Source organism: Nerophis lumbriciformis, linkage group LG26 (assembly GCF_033978685.3).
Source record: "Nerophis lumbriciformis linkage group LG26, RoL_Nlum_v2.1, whole genome shotgun sequence".
Lineage (NCBI taxonomy): Eukaryota > Metazoa > Chordata > Actinopteri > Syngnathiformes > Syngnathidae > Nerophis > Nerophis lumbriciformis.
The window spans coordinates 26,872,501-26,895,432 of NC_084573.2; the positions used below are offsets into that span (position 1 = coordinate 26,872,501).

Consider the following 22,932-nt stretch of genomic DNA (forward strand, 5'->3'; position numbering starts at 1 on the left):
GTGTGGACTCGAGTCACATGACTTGGACTCGAGTCAGACTCGAGCTATGAATTTGAAGACTTTAGATTCGACTTGACAAAATGTAAAGAGACTTGCAACTCGACTTAGACTTTAATATCACTTGGACTTGAGCCTTTTGACTTGACATGACTTGCTACTTTTCCCAAAACCCAACGATTAAAAAGTTATTTAGGAGCGCTCTGTATATTTCATCGTGTACATGTGTGTCCGTCAGCGTGTGCGGTACAACATCCAATCAAATTAGATCCACGTTTTTTCATCCGACAGCATTCAGCCAATCAAATTGCAGGACAACCAACGAAGAAGAGCTGTCAAACAACGCGCCAGTGAGCAAAAATTACACAAAGATAGTTTCGTTCGGGTATAAAAACTACGATGTGGTCAACAAAAAACGAATTGCAGTATGCAAAACATGCGGTTCGAAGATTACAGACGGAGACGCAACAACTTCCAACTTCGTTCGACATTTGAAGATGCACAAAGAACGGTAAGTTTTGAATGTAAGCTAACGTTTATTGGCTAAGTAACGCAACTTTTATTTGCTGACGGAAAAGTGCTAAATTGTTGAATGTAATAATCGTGCAGAAGGAAGAAAATACACATCTCCTTTAGCCTCAAGTGCTGGTATGATTGCACACAGTCCTATTACACAAGTAGTTAACAATAACATGTATTTACGCATGGAAAATTGGACAAAAAAAAGCTAACATTAGTCTTTTTATGTATGAAATATTGCACAAAATATGAATACATAACTTTTAGAATGGAAATAGACAGGAATCTATTGGAACTAATGGCAAGAATGTGTATCTTTATTATATATCCATGCTCTTGTCCTTGAATGTGATGTATCACCAATAAACCATCAGATACTAAAGCCAAAAAACAGCCTACTACTAGCAAACATTTGTAAAAAAATAAATAAATAAATAATAGTCTATGAAGAGATTTTTTGCAATTTCAACGTTATGGTCAGTTTTTTCATGTATTAATTTTTCGTGCTATACATGTATTTATCCGCCACACATGGAAGGCCGGTCCCTGAAAATAATGCCGACATTAAACCGGACCCTGGTGCAAAAAAGGTTGGGGACCCCTGGTTAAAAGGACTTGAAAGGACTCGAAAATCAAAATGCAGGACTTGGGACTTGACTTGAGACTTTCCAGTCTTGACTTTGGACTTGACTCCGGACTTGCCTGTCTTGACTCGATACTTTAGGTTCAATGACTTGAGACTTACTTATGACTTGCAAAACAATGACTTGGTCCCACCTCTGCTTAGAACGCACATAAAAGATAAAGACGTGTGTTTTTGGTGAAAATTGGACGAAGTTCCCCCCCAAAAAGTGCAGTTTTCCTTTAATTTAAGGCCAGATTTGACGGGGGCAGTGCCAGACTTATGTTAAAGGGGGAGAAACCGCACAACTGCAGAGTTTGTTTGTTTTTTCACTCAAGCGCATTTATCTGTTTCTCTTCATCCGCGTCCACGAGCCACTTGACGATGCTTATAAAATGTGAAGGCTGCGGAAAATCTGCGCGCAGTTTTGAAGTGCCGGGTGACACATCACAGGAAGAAGTGGGTTTACACCTTACCATAACATCTCCATCTCTCAACTTATAACAAACCTAGTTATTATTCATTTGCGTCGGCATGTCCCCCCTTCCCCCGCCGGGCCAGAGGGGAGGGCTGACTCATCCCAGTGGTCACCTAGCAACTAGTAAATATTGTTTAGTTACCATCAGAACATGTAAGCGTGCATGTACACTGTACATTTCATGTGCATAAATACAGCCACTGTTGTGGATAGGTGGCCACGTGTGCACCCTGTCTCTTCATTTCATGCTTCGTTTATGATTAAATGTGAGATAATGATCTCCAGAATAGCAAATATTGTCATTCTGCCTGCGGTGGGAGCCCGGTTTAGTCGTGACCTTCTCCCAGAATGGAAGCATATCACACACGCGGATGAATCTGAGGGTATTGGGTGATGCCGGATGATATTTATACCCGCTGCAAGCACGTGTTTATAAACAAGAAGGTTTATAGCAAATTTCACTGCACTCCGACTGAGCAGCTCATCAGAAACACTTGTCGCCCTCCGTCTCTTACACAAACACAGAGTTTGAATATAAATAACAATGACTCCCTAAGCGCTTGCCCGTTTGCTAATCGTGTCCAAACAGCAACTGCTTCTAGGGCGGGGGGGGGTCACCTGCTGCATGCGCGGGAGCGTTGGACAACATTTTTTTTTTTATTAGCAATTTTCTACGCTGTCGTGTTAGAAAATTATTCCTGTATGACAGAGGAGGATGAAGAGGACAGCAGGTACATGCAATAGCAAAAAAATAAATAAATAATTGGGTGACTAACAGGTCTGCCACCTATTATTCAACATTTTGTCTTGTTCTAAATCACTCCTGTGTTTAAAAGTAGAGGTGAGCAATACTGACACTCAATATTGTGATTTGAAATGTCATGGTCATTGAATCATTTTGAGAATATACCGGTGGTTTTTATAACTATGCAAACAGGGAAAATGTTTTTCTAACCAAACCATGTAATAGTATAAAATTAATGAAAAGTGCCTTAATACTAGCATCTTCCACGCACAATTATTTAAGAAAAAGGTTACCATGGCAAAATAACAAAAATGCCAGTACAAAACTATATTAATAACTTCCAGTGCAGGCAGATATCAGTGAAAAATAAGCAGTCATTAGGGTTGCTAAAAAAAAAATCGCATCCAAATTGCGATTTTTTTTTTTCTTTTGATTCAAAATGGATTCATAATTTTCGAGAATCAATTAAAAAAAAGTAGAACATTTATTTTTTGGGGAGAATACATTTTTGGAATAAAAACATTAAACAACGATTATTGATATTATTATTGAAATAATATTACTATTGTTGCTTTTATTAATTTTTAGTTTTCTTTTTTTTAGTATTGTATTTATTAATGGTGCACAAAAAAATCTATTCACATCAGAATCGTGATTCTTATTCATGCCGTTTCTTAATCGATTCATAATTTTCAGAAATCGATTTAAAAATGAATATAATTTTTTAAATGAAAATACATTTTTAAAAAGCTGTTTTTTTCGGTCATCTCCATGCAGACAAAATAAGCTTTTCTAACCTGTAACCTGTTTTTAAAAAGTTCATTGTAATTATTATACCCAAAAATACATTGTAGTTTCCCCTGGATTGCCACTATACATGTGAAGTTGGGGGCGTGGCTATGGGCTTGGTGAATATGACATCACGATAATTTTGATTTTAGAAATGCCTATATTTTCTTTAAAGGGGAACATTATCACCAGACCTATGTAAGCGTCAATACATACCTTGATGTTGCAGAAAAAAGACCATATATTTTTTTAACCGATTTCCGAACTCTAAATGGGTGAATTTTGGCGAATTAAACGCCTTTCTAATATTCGTTGTGACGTCACATCAGGAAGCAATCCGCCATTTTCTCAAACACCGAGTCAAAACAGCTCTGTTATTTTCCGTTTTTTCGACTGTTTTCCGTACCTTGGAGACATCATGCCTCGTCGGTGTGTTGTCGGAGGGTGTAACAACACGAACAGGGACGGATTCAAGTTGCACCAGTGGCCCAAAGATGCGAAAGTGGCAAGAAATTGGACATTTGTTCCGCACACTTTACCGACGAAAGCTATGCTACGACAGAGATGGCAAGAATGTGTGGATATCCTGCGACACTCAAAGCTGATGCATTTCCAACGATAAAGTCAAAGAAATCTGCCGCCAGACCCCCATTGAATCTGCCGGAGTGTGTGAGCAATTCAGGGACAAAGGACCTCGGTAGCACGGCAAGCAATGGCGGCAGAGTGTTCCCGCAGACGAGCGAGCTAAACCCCCTGGATGTCTTGGCTCACACCATCCCTTATGCCACCGAAGATGATCAAGAGAAGAATGTCGACCCTAGCTTCCTTGGCCTACTGACATCAACTCCAAAACTGGACAGATCAGCTTTCAGGAAAAGAGCGCGGATGAGGGTATGTCTACAGAATATATTAATTGATGAAAATTGGGCTGTCTGCACTCTCAAAGTGCATGTTGTTGCCAAATGTATTTCATATGCTGTAAATCTAGTTCATAGTTGTTAGTTTCCTTTAATGCCAAACAAACACATACCAATTGTTGGTTAGAAGGCGATCGCCGAATTCGTCCTCGCTTTCTCTCGTGTCGCTGGCTGTTGTGTCGTTTTCGTCGGTTTCGCTTGCATACGGTTCAAACCGATATGGCTCAATAGCTTCAGTTTCTTCTTCAATTTCGTTTTCGCTACCTGCCTCCACACTACAACCATCCGTTTCAATACATTCGTAATCTGTTGAATCGCTTAAGCCGCTGAAATCCGAGTCTGAATCCGAGCTAATGTCGCTATAGCTTGCAGTTCTTTCTGCCATGTTTGTTTGTGTTGGCTTCACTATGTGACGTCACAGGAAAATGGACGGGTGGTTAAAATCAGGCACTTTGAAGCTTTTTTTAGGGATATCGCGTGATGGGTAAAATTTTGAAAAAAACTTATATATATATATAATAAGCCACTGGGAACTGATTTTTAATGGTTTTAACAATTCTGAAATTGTGATAATGTTCCCCTTTAAAAGGCTAAACTAATGTTTTATGTATATTCAAAAACATATGTGTTATCAGTTATTAATAAAAACATTTTTCTTATATTATAAAAATCAGAATCAGCTTTATTGGCCAAGTATTAGAATTTGACTTGGTAGGCTGTGTTCGCCTTGTTTATTATCATTTCAATTGTTGCTGCTTATTGCAAAAGGTAACACAGGCTACAACTAAACCCTGCCCTCCCGGAATGTTGCAAACTACTTTGCCAAATATGTAAAAAGTTCTTTGAATTAGAGATGGGAAAAAAATAACTTGAGGTGTTTTGTTGATAATCTCCACAATGAAGTCACTGTAAAACTAACCACACTAAAGAAAGTACATTATATATACACATGAAATGCACGTACATGTAGGAATCACGTTAGATTACAAAATAATTTGGAATAAACTGAAAAAAAGCTATACAATTATGCAGGATAAAGCTTAATGCTAACGTACTATGGACTAGCTCATAGACAAGCTAATCCAAATTAGAATGGCCAATTGCAGGGCACATACAGACAATCATTCACACTAATATTCATTAAGGTGGACAATTTGCAGTCTGCAATGAAGCTAACATGCATATTTTTGCAATGTAGGAGATACACTATATTGCCAAAAGTATTTGGCCACCTGCCTTGACTCACATATGAACTTGAAGTGCCATCCCATTCCTAACCCATAGGGTTCAATATGATGTCGGTCCACCTTTTGCAGCTATTACAGCTTCAACTCTTCTGGGAAGGCTGTCCACAAGGTTGCTGAGTGTGTTTATAGGAATTTTCCACCATTCTTCTAAAAGCGCATTGGTGAGATCACACACTGATGTTGGTCGAGAAGGTCTGGCTCTCAGTCTCCGTTCTAGTTCATCCCAATGGTGTTCTATCGGGTTCAGGCCAGTCAAGTTCATCCACACCAGACTCTGTCATCCATGTCTTTATGGACCTTGCTTTGTGCACTGGTGCACAGTCATGTTGGGAGAGGAAGGGGCCCGCTCCAAACTGTTACCACAAGGTTGGGAGCATGGAATTGTCCAAAATGTTTTGGTGTCCTGGAGCATTCAAAGTTCCTTTCACTAGAATTAAAGGGCCAAGCCCAACTCCAGAAAAACAACCCCACACCAATCTCGGCACAATGCAGTCCGAAATGTAGCGTTCTCCTGGCAATCTCCAAACCCAGACTCGTCCATCAGATTGCCAAATGGAAAAACGTAATTCATCACTCCAGAAAACGCATCTCCACTGCTCTAGAGTCCAGTAGCGACGTGCTTTACACCACTGCATCTGACGCTTTGCATTGGACTTGGTGATGTATGGCTTAGATGCAGCTGCTCGGCCATGGAAACCCATTCCATGAAGGTCTCTGCGTATGGTACGTGGGCTAATTGGAAGGTCACATGAAGTTTGAAGCTCTTTAGCAACTGACTGTGCAGAAAGTCGGCGACCTCTTTGCACTATGCCAGTGGTTCTTAACCTGGGTTCGATTGAACCCTAGGGGTTCGGTGAGTCGGGCTCAGTGGTTCGGTGGAGGTCAAGACACACCCGACTCATCGTGTAAATAAAAGCTTCTCCCTATCGGCGTATTACGGATACGGCAACAGCAGAAGTCACACTGATTTGCAGGTGTGTAATTTGTTGTGAGTTTATGCACTGTGTTGGTTTTGTTGTTTGAACAAGGTGATGTTCATGCACGGTTCATTTTATGCACCAGTAAAAAAACATTTAGTATGGGCAACATCATCACCATTAATTAGTTGCTCATTAACATGCAAATTAGTAACATATTGGCTCTTAACTAGTCATTATTAAGTACTTATTAATGCCTTATTCGGCATGGCCTTATTATAACCCTAACCCTCTAACCCTGGCCCTAACCCTCTAACCCTAACCAAATAACTCTAAATTAAGTCTTTGTTACTTAGAATATGTTCCCTCAGTGTCCAAAAAACTCTAAATTAAGTCTTTGTTAATAGAATATGTTCCCCATACTAAAGTGTTACCAAAAAAATAACTTTGTCTTGAATTTGAAAAAAAAAATTTTTTTTATTTTTCACTAAAGAAGGGTTCGGTGAATGTGCATATGAAACTGGTGGGGTTCGGTACCTCCAACAAGGTTAAGAACCACTGCACTATGCACTTCCGCATCCGCTGACCCCTCTCTGTCAGTTTATGTGGCCTACCACTTGGTGGCTGAGTTGCTATTGTTCCCAAACTCTTCCATTTTCTTACAATAAAGCCGACAGTTGACTTTGGAATATTTAGGAGCAAGGAAATTTCACGACTGCATTTGTGGCATCCTATGACAGTTCCACGCTGGAACTCACTGAGCTCCTGAGAGCGGCCCATTCTTTCACAAATGTTTGTAGAAATAGTCTCCATGCTTGATTTTATACACCTGTGACTGGGCCAAGTGATTAGGACACCTGATTCTGATCATTTGGATGGGTGGCCAAATACTTTTGGCAATATAGTGTAACTAGAGTACCTGGAGAAAACCCACATTCAAAGACGCACACAGCGTAAAGTTAGACGTAATTGTCGGTTGTAATGTCAAAAGAATTAGGGTAGTTTACAACAAGAAATGCATTACTTAAAATACCTTTCTCTTCAACTTCCTCGCCTTACTTTTACCGAGTGCCAACTCTGTTTAGGTGCGCGGCAAGTTGTTGCATTCTTAACAGGCGATGTAGGTGCACAGTCTTTTTGTTTCTTTTTTTCAAAATAAAGCATAGAGGAAAGTTTTCATGGTATTTGAGAAGTTTTTCAAACTTGTTATGGCTAATAATGTCTAAATAATAGACTATATACAGTATATCCATTCATACAAAATATTACTTAAATTTGTTTTCAAGTAAAAAAAAATAATGAAATTACTTATTTTGAAGGTGTGGCAGCATGAATCTTCCCCTAGCGGTGCACCACGATCAATTACATGTACGGGAAACCCTGCATTGCAAGAATCGGTTTGAATCGAGAGTTGATTCTCAATCACATAGGCACCTTAAGAAACCAATCGAATCGTTAGGTGCCAAAAGATTCACACCCCTATTATTTAAAAAGTACCGTATTTTCCGGACCAAAGGGCGCACCGGATTATAAGGCGCACTGCCGATGAATGGTATATTTTTGATCTTTTTTCATATATAAGGCGCACCGGATTATAGGGCGCATTAAAGAACAAAATGTTGCATAGATTATGTTTTACAGATAGTCTTCAAGCCGCTTCCTGACAGTCGCTTCCGGATGCGCTGTTTTGTGGGCGGTCTTATTTACGTGGCTCACCTTTGGCAGCGTCTTCTCCCCGTCATATTTGTTGTAGCGGTGTAGCGTGCAAGGACGGGAGTGGAAGAAGTGTCGAGCTAACTGTTTTAATGACATCCAGACTTTACTTAAATCAATAACGGAGCAGCATCTCCTCATCCGGAAACAAAAAATGTGTCCCGTGAAAAAACGTCCATCCGGAACGCTCTAAAAACTAAAGTTATTAGGGTGATTAATGTAAACTCACCATACCGGTATGTTTTAACGCTTTCATAGCGAGTTTACTGACAGCTATAAGTAAGAACTTTACACTACTTTATATTAGTAATGGCAACAGCGGAGGATGAACGTCCCATAACAAGAAGATAGAGAAAAAGAAGAAGCTTAACCACTATGGCTACGGACTACAAAGACAGACGTGCACACTTTTTCAGAATTTATGCAGATCCCAAATACAGATCAGCAGGTACCAGAAGGTAAGAAAAGTTGCTTTTGCATAATATTGCGAAACAAAACGCCAGATAATATGTCTTACCTTATACACACACCATAATAACACTCGTATGTTTAATGCGCCGACAATCCATCAAGCGATGCGGCTTCATAGTGTCAGAGTTTGTAGGACGCGAACCCCAAGATGCAGAGAAGGCGGAAGGCGTTATACGGGAAAACATGATTTAATGTTCGAAATAAAGTAAAAACACAAACTAGGAACAGGCAAAATGGAAACAGGAACCAGAAAACAGAAAAACTGGAAATAGCAAACGGCTAACAGGATCTGGCTAACAGGAAAACAAGAAGCTAGGAGAAACCAACCGTAAATAGCTATAAGGAACAGCTTACCGCTATGACGACAGCGACAAGGACAGGTAGACACTACAATGACATCGGCAATGACAATCAGGTAGTGATGACAATGATCCAGCAGTGACTGGAGGGTAGGGCAGGTATAAATAGCAGCTGGCTGATTGACACCAGGTGTGGCCAGGTGCCAATCAGTCACAGCTGAGGGGACACAGCACTCAGGGAGACAAGTAGGAAATAAAGACAAAATAAAAGTGCTGGACAGAAAACTAAGACAAACTCAGAGAAAAACTAAAACACAGTCAAACTGTCAGGGACAAGCCTGACACATAGCTTACCAAAGTCATACAAACCCTGTTTCCATATGAGTTGGGAAATTGTGTTAGACGTAAATATAAATGGAATACAATGATTTGCAAATCATTTTCAACCCATATTCAGTTGAATATGCTACAAAGACAACATATTTGATGTTCAAACTGATAAACTTTTTTTTTTTTTTTTGCAAATAATCATTAACTTCAGAATTTGATGCCAGCAACACGTGACAAAGAAGTTGGGAAAGGGCATGTTCACCACTGTGTTATGTCACCTTTTCTTTTAACAACACTCAGTAAACGTTTGGGAACTGAGGAGACACATTTTTTAAGCTTCTCAGGTGGAATTCTTTCCCATTCTTGCTTGATGTACAGCTTAAGTTGTTCAACAGTCCGGGGGTCTCCGTTGTGGTATTTTAGGCTTCATCATGCGCCACACATTTTCAATGGGAGACAGGTCTGGACTACAGGCAGGCCAGTCTAGTACCTGCACTCTTTTACTATGAAGCCACGTTGATGTAACACGTGGCTTGGCATTGTCTTGCTAAAATAAGCAGGGGCGTCCATGGTAACGTTGCTTGAATGGCAACATATGTTGCTCCAAAACCTGTATGTACCTTTCAGCATTAATGGCGCCTTCACAGATGTGTAAATTACCCATGTCTTGGGCACTAATACACCCCCATACCATCACAGATGCTGGCTTTTCAACTTTGCGCCTATAACAATCCGGATGGTTCTTTTCCTCTTTGGTCCGGAGGACACGATGTCCACAGTTTCCAAAAACAATTTTTGAAATGTGGACTCGTCAGACCACAGAACACTTTTCCACTTTCTATCAGTCCATCTTTGATGAGCTCAGGCCCAGCGAAGCCGACGGCGTTTCTGGGTGTTGTTGATAAACGGTTTTCGCCTTGCATAGGAGAGTTTTAACTTGCACTTACAGATGTAGCGACCAACTGTAGTTACTGACAGTGGGTTTCTGAAGTGTTCCTGAGCCCATGTGGTGATATCCTTTACACACTGATGTCGCTTGTTGATGCAGTACAGCCTGAGGGATCGAAGGTCACGGGCTTAGCTGCTTACGTGCAGTGATTTCTCCAGATTCTCTGAACCCTTTGATGATATTACGGACCGTAGATGGTGAAATCCCTAAATTCCTTGCAATAGCTGGTTGAGAAAGGTTTTTCTTAAACTGTTCAACAATTTGCTCACGCATTTCTTGACAAAGTGGTGACCCTCGCCCCATCCTTGTTTGTGAATGACTGAGCATTTCATGGAATCTACTTTTATACCCAATCATGGCACCCACCTGTTCCCAATTTGCCTGTTCACCTGTGGGATGTTCCAAATAGGTGTTTGATGAGCATTCCTCAACTTTATCAGTATTTATTGCCACCTTTCCCAACTTCTTTGTCACGTGTTGCTGGCATCAAATTCTAAAGTTAATGATTATTTGCAAAAAAAAATGTTTATCAGTTTGAACAACAAATATGTTGTCTTTGTAGCATATTCAACTGAATATGGGTTGAAAAGGATTTGCAAATCATTGTATTCCGTTTGTATTTACATCTAACACAATTTCCCAACTCATATGGAAACGGGGTTTGTACATGCATGTAAACAACCGTTATCATGGTCCATCATTCACTGGAGTTCACATCCTAGCTCGATCCTTGTCATTTCCATTTACTGTAACTACTTAGCGATAAAAGGGTGCGTTCGAGTGTCAGTCCGCTGTATTAACACAAGAAGAACTGCTTACTAGTCATGCATATAGAAAGGAAGAGAGCAGTACAAGAGTTGCTTCCAAGGCATTACTTAAGGATATTTTTTCATATTTTGTGCCAAAGTACAAAATATATCATATAGATTGCTGTGGACTGATTTGAGAATTGCTTTAAATAAAACTGTGGATAACATTTTAATTTCAATGTGTCTATTCCTAGGCTCCGGCTTCGACATTCTGTAGCTGTCATTAAGTTTTTGCAGTTTTGACAGTTATTCTGATGTCATGCATAATTCAGTGTCTGTTTAATGTTGTAAAGGCAAAGTTTTTTGTTTAGTTAGATTTTTATCTCAGTTCCCTGATACCTGTTTTTTGCTTGCAAAAAACTATGTAAAAATGCTTTTTAAAAAAAAACACTTAAAACTAACAAACTAAATCACTGGACAACATCTTGGAGAAGCTGTCTGCTCTGTAAAGTATGACGAATTTGAGGACCGGAAATATACAATTAGTAAGTGAAATGTTTAAATACGTTTTTTGCCCGCTCAAACACAAAAATTCGAATCTGGATTGTCTTCCCTGGTTGGCAAGGTCATTGCTTCAAGATTCCTCGTAGAGGAAAGGGCAGCAAAGATTTCCTTTCCTGTCTTTCATGGACATACACCTGTTGGTTGTTGACTTTTGTTGGACTGACAGGCTGGTGAGCACCAAGGTCGAGGAACAAAGCGACTCTTCAGGCTTATACACATGCAAAATACATCCACATCCACGGAAAATACACACACACACACACACACACGTAACCCACACCTTCGTCACTTTATCCACCGTGATATGGTGGATACCGGAGCAGTGCCCCTGGTAGCAGCAGCTTCTGCACGGATCCGCACTGGTATTTAAACCGCACCCACCAAATTTTAGAAGAAAAAAATATTTGTATATTTTTAGGTCGCACCGGACTGTAATCTGCAGATTAATACCGGTATGAAAGATTGTGTTTATTTACATACCTTAATTGTTTCCAAACGGTGTGTGCAACCGGAAGTAAAACGGCTGATCAAACATGGTCATGGACCCACTAGCTGTGGAAGCTAGCTCTCCAATCAGCTAAAGAGACTCAATAACTCCCCGGTGGCATTTTGGTGAATTTACAAATCTAAAACAATACATAAAGAATGCCATTGTAAGTTAATAATACTAACACAGACATTTGTAAACATATTAGCATATTAGCTAATGCTAACGATGCTAAGTTGATATGAACAAAAAACTACGACAGACATCGCACACGAGACGTTTTAGTAAGCATGAATTGTTTTAGTCACATTGTAAAACTTACAAATATTGCTTGGAGCGTTGAATGAAGAATCCTTTCGAGCAAAAACGCTATGGACGGGTATACTTACGGGTGGGTTCACGGCACGAAAAAATTTTAGACCGCAGCACGTGCAGTGAGCAAAGCCGACCAAAAGATGGCGCCATAGCACAAACAATAACACACCTTGTCAGTGTCTCTGTCGGAGTAGTTTGAAAACTATTTGTTGTATACAAAACATTATGGCTGTTAGCGAAGAAAAACATTTTACAAGCCGCTGGGTTCAAAGCGTTGGAAAAAAGAATTGGCTTATACAACAACTGCAAAGTACCAATGATTGTCACACACACACTAGGTGTGGTGAGATTATCCTCTGCATTTGACCCATCACAGCAGTGAGCAGCAGCGGTGGCCACGCCCGGGAATCATTTTTGGTGATTTAACCTCCAATTCCAACCCTTGAGGCTGAGCGCCAAGCAGGGAAGTAATGGGTCCCATTTTTATAGTCTATGGTATGACTCGGCCGGGTTTTGAACTCACGACCTACCGTAGTCCAGAAAATACAATATATGTGCTTTGCTCAAGGTTTTATCATGGTTTCAAACTGAGCCCCACACCCCACAGGGGTTTACTTTGGTACTTGCTTTTGTTTCCTCCTCCGCCTCACACCATGTTTTACCTTTTCCTAGCTTTTATGTCTGATCTTGAACGGGTTTCGTTGTACTTTTTAAGTACAATGACAATAAAGTTCCATTCCATTAGCACAGTAGCTAAAGGGTGAATGAAGCGTTCGTACAACGAAGTATCTTTTTATTCGGTCTGTAGTGGGTAAATGGAGGTTCTACCGTACGTAAGTAACGTCAACGTATTTACGTCATCGATTACGTCGACTGAATCGCTCCATCACCTTTAATCCAAGTGTCCTTAGTCAAATAATGCTTGACACACAAATTAATTATGTCATTAAAGAGCCTACAAAAGCCAAGAAAATTTGGGAAAGAGCAAACTGAGGCGAGCCATGCGTCACTTGATGATGTCATGTATCCCGAGTGTCCAGTGTGACAGAGACGGGCGGCAGCAGCCTGAGTCAGAGGATGACATCAACGCTACAAGCTGTCAGACAGGTCATGAAAGGCCTTTGTCCCAGTCCTCCATTGTGCGCCAGTTAATGCTGTCATTCAGCCTGCCACCGACCGGCCTTAACATTTGTTAATCTGACCTAACGCACAGATAGCAACACACGGGACAAAGACACACAAACAGCACATTTAAAAAGCCGGCGTGAACCGAAGCCGGCACAAAAGAACAGCGCTTTGATTGAGGTCAGGCAATAAAAAGTGACCATTAGACAGATTCACTGAAAGGCTAGAAATGAACCAGTGAGTGTTGGGTGTTTATCAAACTGCATATAAGAGTTCGTGTTTTATCCAAATGCATCTGCTGGGTGATTTTTGCAAATTGTCAAAATTGCTATTACATTAATTAAATTACATCTCAAATGTATTAAATCAGGGGCTGTTTGCGACTTGCTCACAGTTACAATATTACAAGAATAGCATTGACTAGCTTGCGTTACCTTTAATGGTTTAACACAGGGGTCGGCAACCCAAAACGTTGAAAGAGCCATATTGGAGCAAAAATACAAAAAACAAATCTGTCTGGAGCCGCAAAAAAGAAAACACAAAAATGGCACACAAACAACTATGAGAAATGCAGCCAATATTACATACAGGTAATGTGTCATGACACATGAAAATATAAATTATATACAAACCCCGTTTCCATATGAGTTGGGAAATTGTGTTAGATGTAAATATAAACGGAATACAATGATTTGCAAATCATTTTCAACCCATATTCAGTTGAATATGCTACAAAGACAACATATTTGATGTTCAAACTGATAAACTTTTTTGTTTTTGCAAATAATCATTAACTTTAGAATTTGATGCCAGCAACACGTGACAAAGAAGTTGGGAAAGGTGGCAATAAATACTGATAAAGTTGAGAAATGCTCATCAAACACTTATTTGGAACATCCCCCAGGTGTGCAGGCTAATTGGGAACAGGTGGGTGCCATGATTGGGTATAAAAGTAGATCCCATGAAATGCTCAGTCATTCACAAACAAGGATGGGGCGAGGGTTACCACTTTGTCAAGAAATGCGTGAGCAAATTGTTGAACAGTTTAAGAAAAACCTTTTTCAACCAGCTATTGCAAGGAACTTAGGGATTTCACCATCTACGGTCCGTAATATCATCAAAGGGTTCAGAGAATCTGGAGAAATCACTGCACGTAAGCAGCTAAGCCCGTGACCTTCGATCCCTCAGGCTGTACTGCATCAACAAGCGAAAGTGTGTAAAGGATATCAGCACATGGGCTCAGGAACACTTCAGAAACCCACTGTCAGTAACTACAGTTGGTCGCTACATCTGTAAGTGCAAGTTAAAACTCTCCTATGCAAGGCGAAAACCGTTTATCAACAACACCCAGAAACGCCGTCGGCTTCGCTGAGCCTGAGCTCATCTAAGATGGACTGATACAAAGTGGAAAAGTGTTCTGTGGTCTGACGAGTCCACATTTCAAATAGTTTTTGGAAACTGTGGACGTTGTGTCCTCTGGAACAAAGAGGAAAAGAACCATCTGGACTATTATTGACGCAAAGTTCAAAAGCCAACATCTGTGATGGTATGGGGGTGTATTAGTGCCCAAGACATGGGTAACTTACACATCTGTGAAGGCGCCATTAATGCTGAAAGGTACATACAGGTTTTGGAGCAACATATGTTGCCATCCAAGCAACGTTACCATGGACGCCCCTGCTCATTTCAGCAAGACAATGCCAAGCCACGTCTTACATCAACGTGGCTTCATAGTAAAAGAGTGCGGGTACTAGACTGGCCTGCCTGTAGTCCAGACCTGTCTCCCATTGAAAATGTGTGGCGCATTATGAAGCCTAAAATACCACAACGGAGACCCCCGGACTGTTGAACAACTTAAGCTATACATCAAGCAAGAATGGGAAAGAATTCCACCTGAGAAGCTTAAAAAATGTGTCTCCTCAGTTCCCAAACGTTACTGAGTGTTGTTAAAAGGAAAGGCCATGTAACACAGTGGTGAACATGCCCTTTCCCAACTACTTTGGCACGTGTTGCAGCCATGAAATTCTAAGTTCATTATTATTTGCAAAAAAAAATTAAGTTTATGAGTTTGAACATCAAATATCTTGTCTTTGTAGTGCATTCAATTGAATATGGGTTGAAAATGATTTGCAAATCATTGTATTCCGTTTATATTTACATCTAACACAATTTCCCAACTTATATGTTAACGGGGTTTGTATATGTCTGATGTATGACATCAAAAGACTTCCAAAGTTTGCGGATAACTAAATGTGTCAAAGTAGTTTTGATCTCACGGAGATTCCCAAGCCATTTTGAGGGATACTGAAGAAGCCAGTCACGTGATCGCGTGACATAGAAGAGGAACCACAGATCCCTTCCCCATCCACAACAATGCTAATCAAGCAGACTTTGTGAGAGCCAACAACGATTACTTTGGGAACAATTATGACCTTATATTTTTGAGCCCGAACACAAAGAGGATGAGCAATAAGTTTTAGAAGCCGAGTGATGGATGCAGTTTCATTTGGATACTAGCATCCACAGCTCTGCTAGATGATAAACATACAAACTAACCATAATAAAACAAACACTTGCTGTGATATTTCCACTCTCGCTGAGATGCCGACCGACATAATTCCGTTTAGATAAAGATTCAATTGCAATCCTCACGAAGGGTTAAAAAAAAGTTTTTTCGGGTCTATTTCGCCCTCTTGGCGACATGAAAGTGTCGGTCCACGGCCACATCTGTCAACTAGCAGGTGAGAGATGCATGAATTATCATCTAGATTTTACTTTTAGCAAGTTTGAGACGAGCGGCTTATAGTGTGTCAAGAATAGAAGCGTAACCTAGCATTAGCTCACTGCTATCAATGCGCCGCTAAAATAGTCCGTCTGTGTTGGCGCTTATAACAACAATATCACTCATATTTGGTTAATTTTCAGGTCACCGCATGTAAATGGGGTATTTTTGGTTGATTCTGAATGTTTTTAGAGAGTATAATGAGCGCAAAAAGGACCCTCCATCTGTTGAGTCAATTGTTAGCTATTTATTTACAATTTTGAATGCATAAAAAAAGCCAAGCATATGTGTTCTGGTTTTACATAACGATTGAGAATGATAAACAGCAAATCTATTTCTAATTTTTGCATATTTCCAGTATGACTGATCTGATAATATAGTCAGAGTGTATAAGCGTTACTACAGTGATGTCAATCTCCAAAAAGTAAGCATATAAAGTCAACTTGTTTTTCTACTGTACTGCTACTTTAAAACGGACTATATTTTTCCCAATTACTAAGTTTGTGTAAAAACGTAATAAATTATTGGTGTTTTCGGCGGTTACTCATCCGGTCTGGTCAACATACACACATACAAAAGCAGTCCAAGGGAAGCAACAAATAATTTTCAGTCATGTTAAAGTTAAAGTTAAAGTACCAATGATTGTCACACACACACTAGGTGTGGTGAAATGTGTCCTCTGCATTTGACCCATCCCCTTGCTCACCCCCTGGGAGATGAGGGGAGCAGTGGGCAGCAGCGCTGCCGCGCCCGGGAATCATTTTCGGTGATTTAACCCCCAATTCCAACTCTTGATGCTGAGTGCCAAGCAGTTGTTGTTATTATAGAATATACATTCAATGACAGCTAACGCTAACTATCCAAATCGCTATTATTAACTAACAATACCCAAAGCTAATGTGCGTGCATGTGTTACGTACGTACGTAAATAAGTCATTGCGTTCTAGAAGCCGGAAGTGGGCGGCATATACTGTGTAAAATACACTGGAGAGTTAGCGCCCTCTAGGCATCTGTGTTAATGGTGCAAACAGCCCCTTTAACATTGGTATGAAAAAAAAGATGTGTTGATAAGCAATATATTAACTGATAACAGTTCTAATTCCAAAACTTGTTTCCCATATATAGATCACTGATAAACAAACATCACATACATATGATATGATATGACATGCATATGATCATTTTTAACCAAATAATTATATTAGGGAGAGAACAACTGGTAGAGGAAAAAATGAGTGGAGGGAAAAAAAAAGAGGCTGACAAAATAAAAGTATTTCCAACAATACAATAGCCCACTGCGCAGTATATGTGGGTGATACAATTTATTTTAAAATTGATCCGATACAAGTAAATACAAAGCCAGTATTTCCAGATACTTTTGACTTAAAAATGGTAAAGTATCCTCTTAATAAATTATTCACGCCAATTCTAAATTGTGTGTACATTCCAATATGATACCAGAAGGCATTTATTTGAGGTGCAGCCTGTTTTCGGAGAAAAAAATAAAAAAAGATATGATCTGATCGCTGATTGCATTAACCTCATTGATACGTTTGTCAATTCAATATGTCAAGATTACGTAACTTCAACAACAAACTGCAAACCAGAAGTGTTCCTCCAATCCTGATGCTTGTGCAATACTAATAATTCATACCAGCCTGAAAAATCTGCTCTGCTAGTCTTTAATCTTGGAAAAAAAAATCTCCTTGTGCTGTAATTTGCACTTCATTCAGCGTCGGAAGGAAAGTCCCGGGATTTGGATTGCCACTTATCACACTTTAGGCATGCAACAAATTACACCCCTTAGCCTAAAGTGAGCATTCTGTTGGCCGACACACTCTGCATGTCATCGCTCCACTGACATGCGGCACTGCAGTCTTTGTCCTACATTTTAGCTACACAAAAATTCATCTACTTATACTTTTTATATTGTTTAGCTCAATCGCGTTCTCCTCAATCCCCCAGCGAGCTTCTATGGCCAGGTCGAGTTGGCTCCACTGCTCTGATTCTATACCGGCAGCTGGCATTAATTAATGAGCTTTTCTTTGGACTCATCTTGATTATAAGAATTAATGTACCGTCAAGTGAGCGAGTGTGCCATGTAGATCTTTTTGGTTCTAATATCGATTCTCAAATCAAAATATCGAATTTAGTTATTTGAGATAATGTTTACCATTAGTAGGAACACAGTGTAAAAACGTAACTAAACATGTGAATAAGGCAATGGGCCAATGTCTAATGCCTTTGTTTAGAACATGTTCATGTAACTGATTTGTGATTTACTATTTACTCTAATAGTAGTTCTTATTAGCTTATTAAAATAAATAAATATATCGTAATAAATAAGTTATAATAATAAATACAATGAATAAATAAATAATGATAATAAAGAACATAATAAATATTAGACAATAAATGAATAAATAAAATAACTGCATTCTTCATACTATGTGATTATTTGAAATACACAACTTTTTGAATTTGAGCTGGCACGTTAGGTCCATCTGCACAAAGTATCGGATCAGTATCGTCGATACCAGCCTGAATTTTACTCGGTATCGGATTGGAAAGACAATCATTAGTATCGCACATCATTGTGCTATGTAAGGACGGGTAGAGTTCACATTTGAACTGAAACGGTACCTGGGATACAGTACCTGTGAATCGATACCGGTACTCAACTGTACCAATTTTTGATACTCTGTACGTCTTAAAAAATATTAATTGTTTTTGATATGTAAATCTAATTTTTTATTGCAACATTTAAAAATAGGCTGATAGTGGTAACCGCTGTCCAGTTGTTATATCTTATTATCACAAATATGATCACATATCACATTTCTGAGTCTCATTTGCAAGTATGATATTAAGATGTGATAGTTACAGTTGCAAGTCCAAGATATTAGATTGTAGTAGTGTACAGTTTATCGTGTGTTTTCTTTAATGTTGCACCCTAAAAGTGTTAATACTGTAAGTATTGTACGTATTACGCACCAGCTGCTTAGTTGTAGTTTCCGTTAACAACTTTGGGGGTGTTGAAATCGCCGTGTAAAATCGCTAATGCTAATTAGTAGCATGTCAATAGCAAAGCCAATGTATATTAGCATCAAGCTGGTGCATTTTTGGAAAAGTGGAGCCTTACTTTTCTTACTTTAGAGTGTTTTTTGAGTACATTTCTTTGTTGGCACTTAACATTGCGACATTACCAAGAGGTAGTTTGGCTGAGTCCGTGTGCTATTTTGTGCTTAGCTGCTGAGTAGCTGTTAGTTCCGAGTAGCCTATAGCCTACCATGTTTACCTTTTGTAAATGACTTGACTAAAACAGATGAAAATACCAACCTTTGTGTGCTTACTGGAGGACATTTCATTGTTAACTGGCTGTCCAGCTTAGCACAAGTAAACGACTGCTTGTGTCGGAGATTTTAGATACAAGCAGATATCATCCGATACTTGTTTTTCTTTGCTGCTATCGGGCCGATATCTGATATCAATATCATAAATATTTCTGAACAAAGTTATTCTTTCATGTTTTTTGATCACTTTTTGTGTGTTATGCAATTGTGCAAATTAGATGTTGGCTTTCGTTATGACTCTAAAGACATATTTCAGTAGTCAGATTCGGAATAGTGCAACGTTAAGGTGCATTTTAATGTAAAGGTGTGAGAAGAGAATAACATCGTGTTAAAGGAATATTTTCCATACTTTTGGCAGAATAAGAACGCCTTGAATCAGCTTTTGTTTTGCTAAGAAAAGATGATGATGAGCTCACCCGGTTTCCTTATCTATACACTCTCATACACATACATCATTACCGTATTTACCGGACTATAAAGCGCACCGGTATATAAGCCGCACCCACTACATTTTAGAGAAAAATATATTTTTTATATATATTAGCCACACAGAATTATAAGACGCAGATATATACGTTGTGAAATGAGTTATTTACACAGAAATATTTTGTAAATGTTTATTAACATACCTTAATTGTTTCCAAACGGTGTCTGTAAAACGGCAGTAAAACGGCTGATCAAACAAAACAGTAACTCCACGGTGACATCTTGGTGAATTTACTGAGAAATTTGTGAAACTGAAACAATATCAAAAGAATGCCATCGTAAGTTAATAATACTAACACAGACACTCGTAAACGTGTTAGCATATTCGCTAATGCTTACGACGGTAGCTTCATTACATTACGATAACACATACAAATATGCATGAAAACACTCCTACAGACATCACACATGGGACGGTTTACTAAGTATAAACCGTGTTAGTTATATTGTAAAACTTGCTAGGAGTGACGAATGAAGAATCCATACGAGTAGAACCGCTATGGACGGCTAGAAGACTGAACTGCACTACGTTTGGGGGAAAAAAAACCACTACCAATAAATGGAAGGACACTGCAGCACTGGCACCAAATCATAATAAATAAAATAAAGTAAAACACCTTCTCAGCGTATTTGCGTTGAAAAGAAGAAAAGAAAAATCCATTAGTTATCCGAACCGTCTGATAAGCCACAGGGCTCAAAGTGTAGGGAAAATAAATTGCGGCGTATAGTCCGGAATGTACGGTATTATCAGTAGTGTCATGAAGTAAAAAGTTAAAGTGCCAATGATTGTCACACACACACTAGGTGTGGCGAAATTATTCTCTGCATTTGACCCATCACCCTTGATCACCCCCTGGGAGGTGAGGGGAGCTGTGAGCAGCAGCAATGGCCACGCCCGGGAATTATTTTTGGTGATGTAACCCCCAATTGCAACCCTTGATGCTGAGTGCCAAGCAGGGAGGTAATGGGTCCCATTTTTTATAGTCTTTGGTATGACTCGGCCGGGGTTTAAACTCACGACCTACCGATCTCAGGGAGGACACTCTAACCACTAGACCACTGAGTAGGTACCCGCCTGGAGAGAGCGTAAATGAGGAGGTGCTTTAAGTTAACTTTCAGTTTCGGTTCCTGCCAAGAAGTTGCAACCTAGGTGGACAAAAGCATTAGAGACGTGTTTGTACTTACTTCAGTTGTGTAGAATTAGTTGAAATTACTGAAATTTAAGTCTTAGAATAAAAGGAGCTGTGAGGACTCTCCCCTCATAAAAAGGGAGGGGGGTCCTAACAATAGTGATGTTTTCAGGCATGCTCATCATCCTTTGCACAGGGAAAAGATTTCTAGTCCACGCCGACCACATCAGAAATCAGCACCGTCTTTATTCCTCCGATACATTATTGAAAGCTATTTTTTTGCACCGGGAGAACAAAGGTATTGTCAACTTTCAACTTCAGGAGATATTTTGGGAATCGTGTTTTTTCCCCGTGTGCGCCTCGCCTCCCCTGATGTTCCACAAGACATGTCTCCCCTCGAGCATTTTAGCTTCAGCATCTGCCAGCGTTGAAAGTGTTTTGTTCGAGGGCCACCGTGTTTGGAATATAGCAATCAGACATGAAACAGCGACGCAATTATGATAAGACGTAATAGTGCTGACTTCAGCTGGATTCTCATCAGTCAGGTTTTGTTTCCTGGTTTGATCTTCAGTCATCTTTTCAAGAAGACTGCAGCCTTGTGTTTTCCTCTTTTTAACTGCTTCTCCTTTTTTTTGTGCGCGGTGCTGGCAAACAAATCAGTATGTTAAGCCCCAGTTGCAAGGCTGAATTAACACATTTTCACCCTCCATATCTCTTATAGCACCCCGCACTCTCTCGGCGAGCCCGACTTCAAATGTCTTGCGCTTGCTGAGATGCTGCGCTGCCACCGCGTTAAAACTGGATTTTAGGTTACAAATCCTCTGAGCCGACCAAGCGAGACTGAGTACCAACTGTTTTGTTTTTTTTGCTATGTGGGTAGAGGAGGAGGAAATGTACAAGGGGGAAGAGTCATACTCCAAAGAAAAGTCAGGACCCCAGCAATGAATTAAACTTAATGTGAGTGTGAATGTTGTCTGTCTATCTGTGTTGGCCCTGCGATGAGGTGGCGACTTGTCCAGGGTGTACCCCGCCTTCCCGGCGATTGTAGCTGAGATAGGCTCCAGCGCCCCCCGCGACCCCGAAGGGAATAAGCGGTAGAAAATGGATGGATGGATGGATGCTTTCACAACTATATCAACTTCCCCTTGTTAAAAATCATGCAAAGCAAATATAATGCAGGGACGAAAGGTCAAGTATGCTCAATCCACTAAGAGCAGTCCTTCTCAGTAGTGGGGCGGGGCCCTAGAGCGGGGGTCTGCAACCTGCGGCTTTTTAGCGCCGCCCTCGTGGCTTCCTGGAGCTTTTTCAAAAATGTATGAAAATAGAAAAAATGGGGGGGAATATATTTTTGTTTTTAATAGGGTTTCTGTAGGAGGACAACATGACACAAACCTCCCTAATTGTTAAAATTCCCACTGTTTATGTAAACATGATTCTCTGATCCTACTAATTTTGGCGGTCCTTCAACTCACCGTAGTTTGTTTACATGTATAACTTTCTTCAACGATGCCACGGGAAGGCTTGTTTCATGCCGCTCATTCTTTATCTAATTTTGTCCACCAATCTTTTTATACTGTGCGTGAAAGCACAAAGGTGAGTTTTGTTGATGTTATTGACTTGTGTGGAGTGCTTATCGAGCATATTTGGTCAGTGTGTGGCTGCAAGCTAATCGATGCTAACATGCTATTTAGGCCAGCTTTATGTACTTATTGCATCATTATGCCTCACTTGTAGGTAGATTTGAGCTCATTTAATTTCCTATGTCCTCTGTGTATTTAATTTATATTTGCATTTCTCAGGACACATTATCTGTATGTAATATTGGCTGCATTTCTGATAATGGTTTGTGTGCCATGTTGTTCCAGACCACAGCAAACGTAACCCAGCTTGCATAGATTGTAATAAATCCATTAGAAGAAGACAGCCTGTCGTTTCCTTTAACTTGGAC

The 22,932-nt window shown here is 39.8% G+C and overlaps 1 protein-coding gene across 2 annotated transcripts in view; it reads right to left on the reverse strand.

Annotated features, from left to right (window-relative positions):
* The window catches only part of dusp10 (dual specificity phosphatase 10), a 121,436-nt gene that overhangs the window by 63,496 nt on the left and 35,008 nt on the right, over nt 1-22,932 (reverse strand). The window lies entirely within an intron of this gene.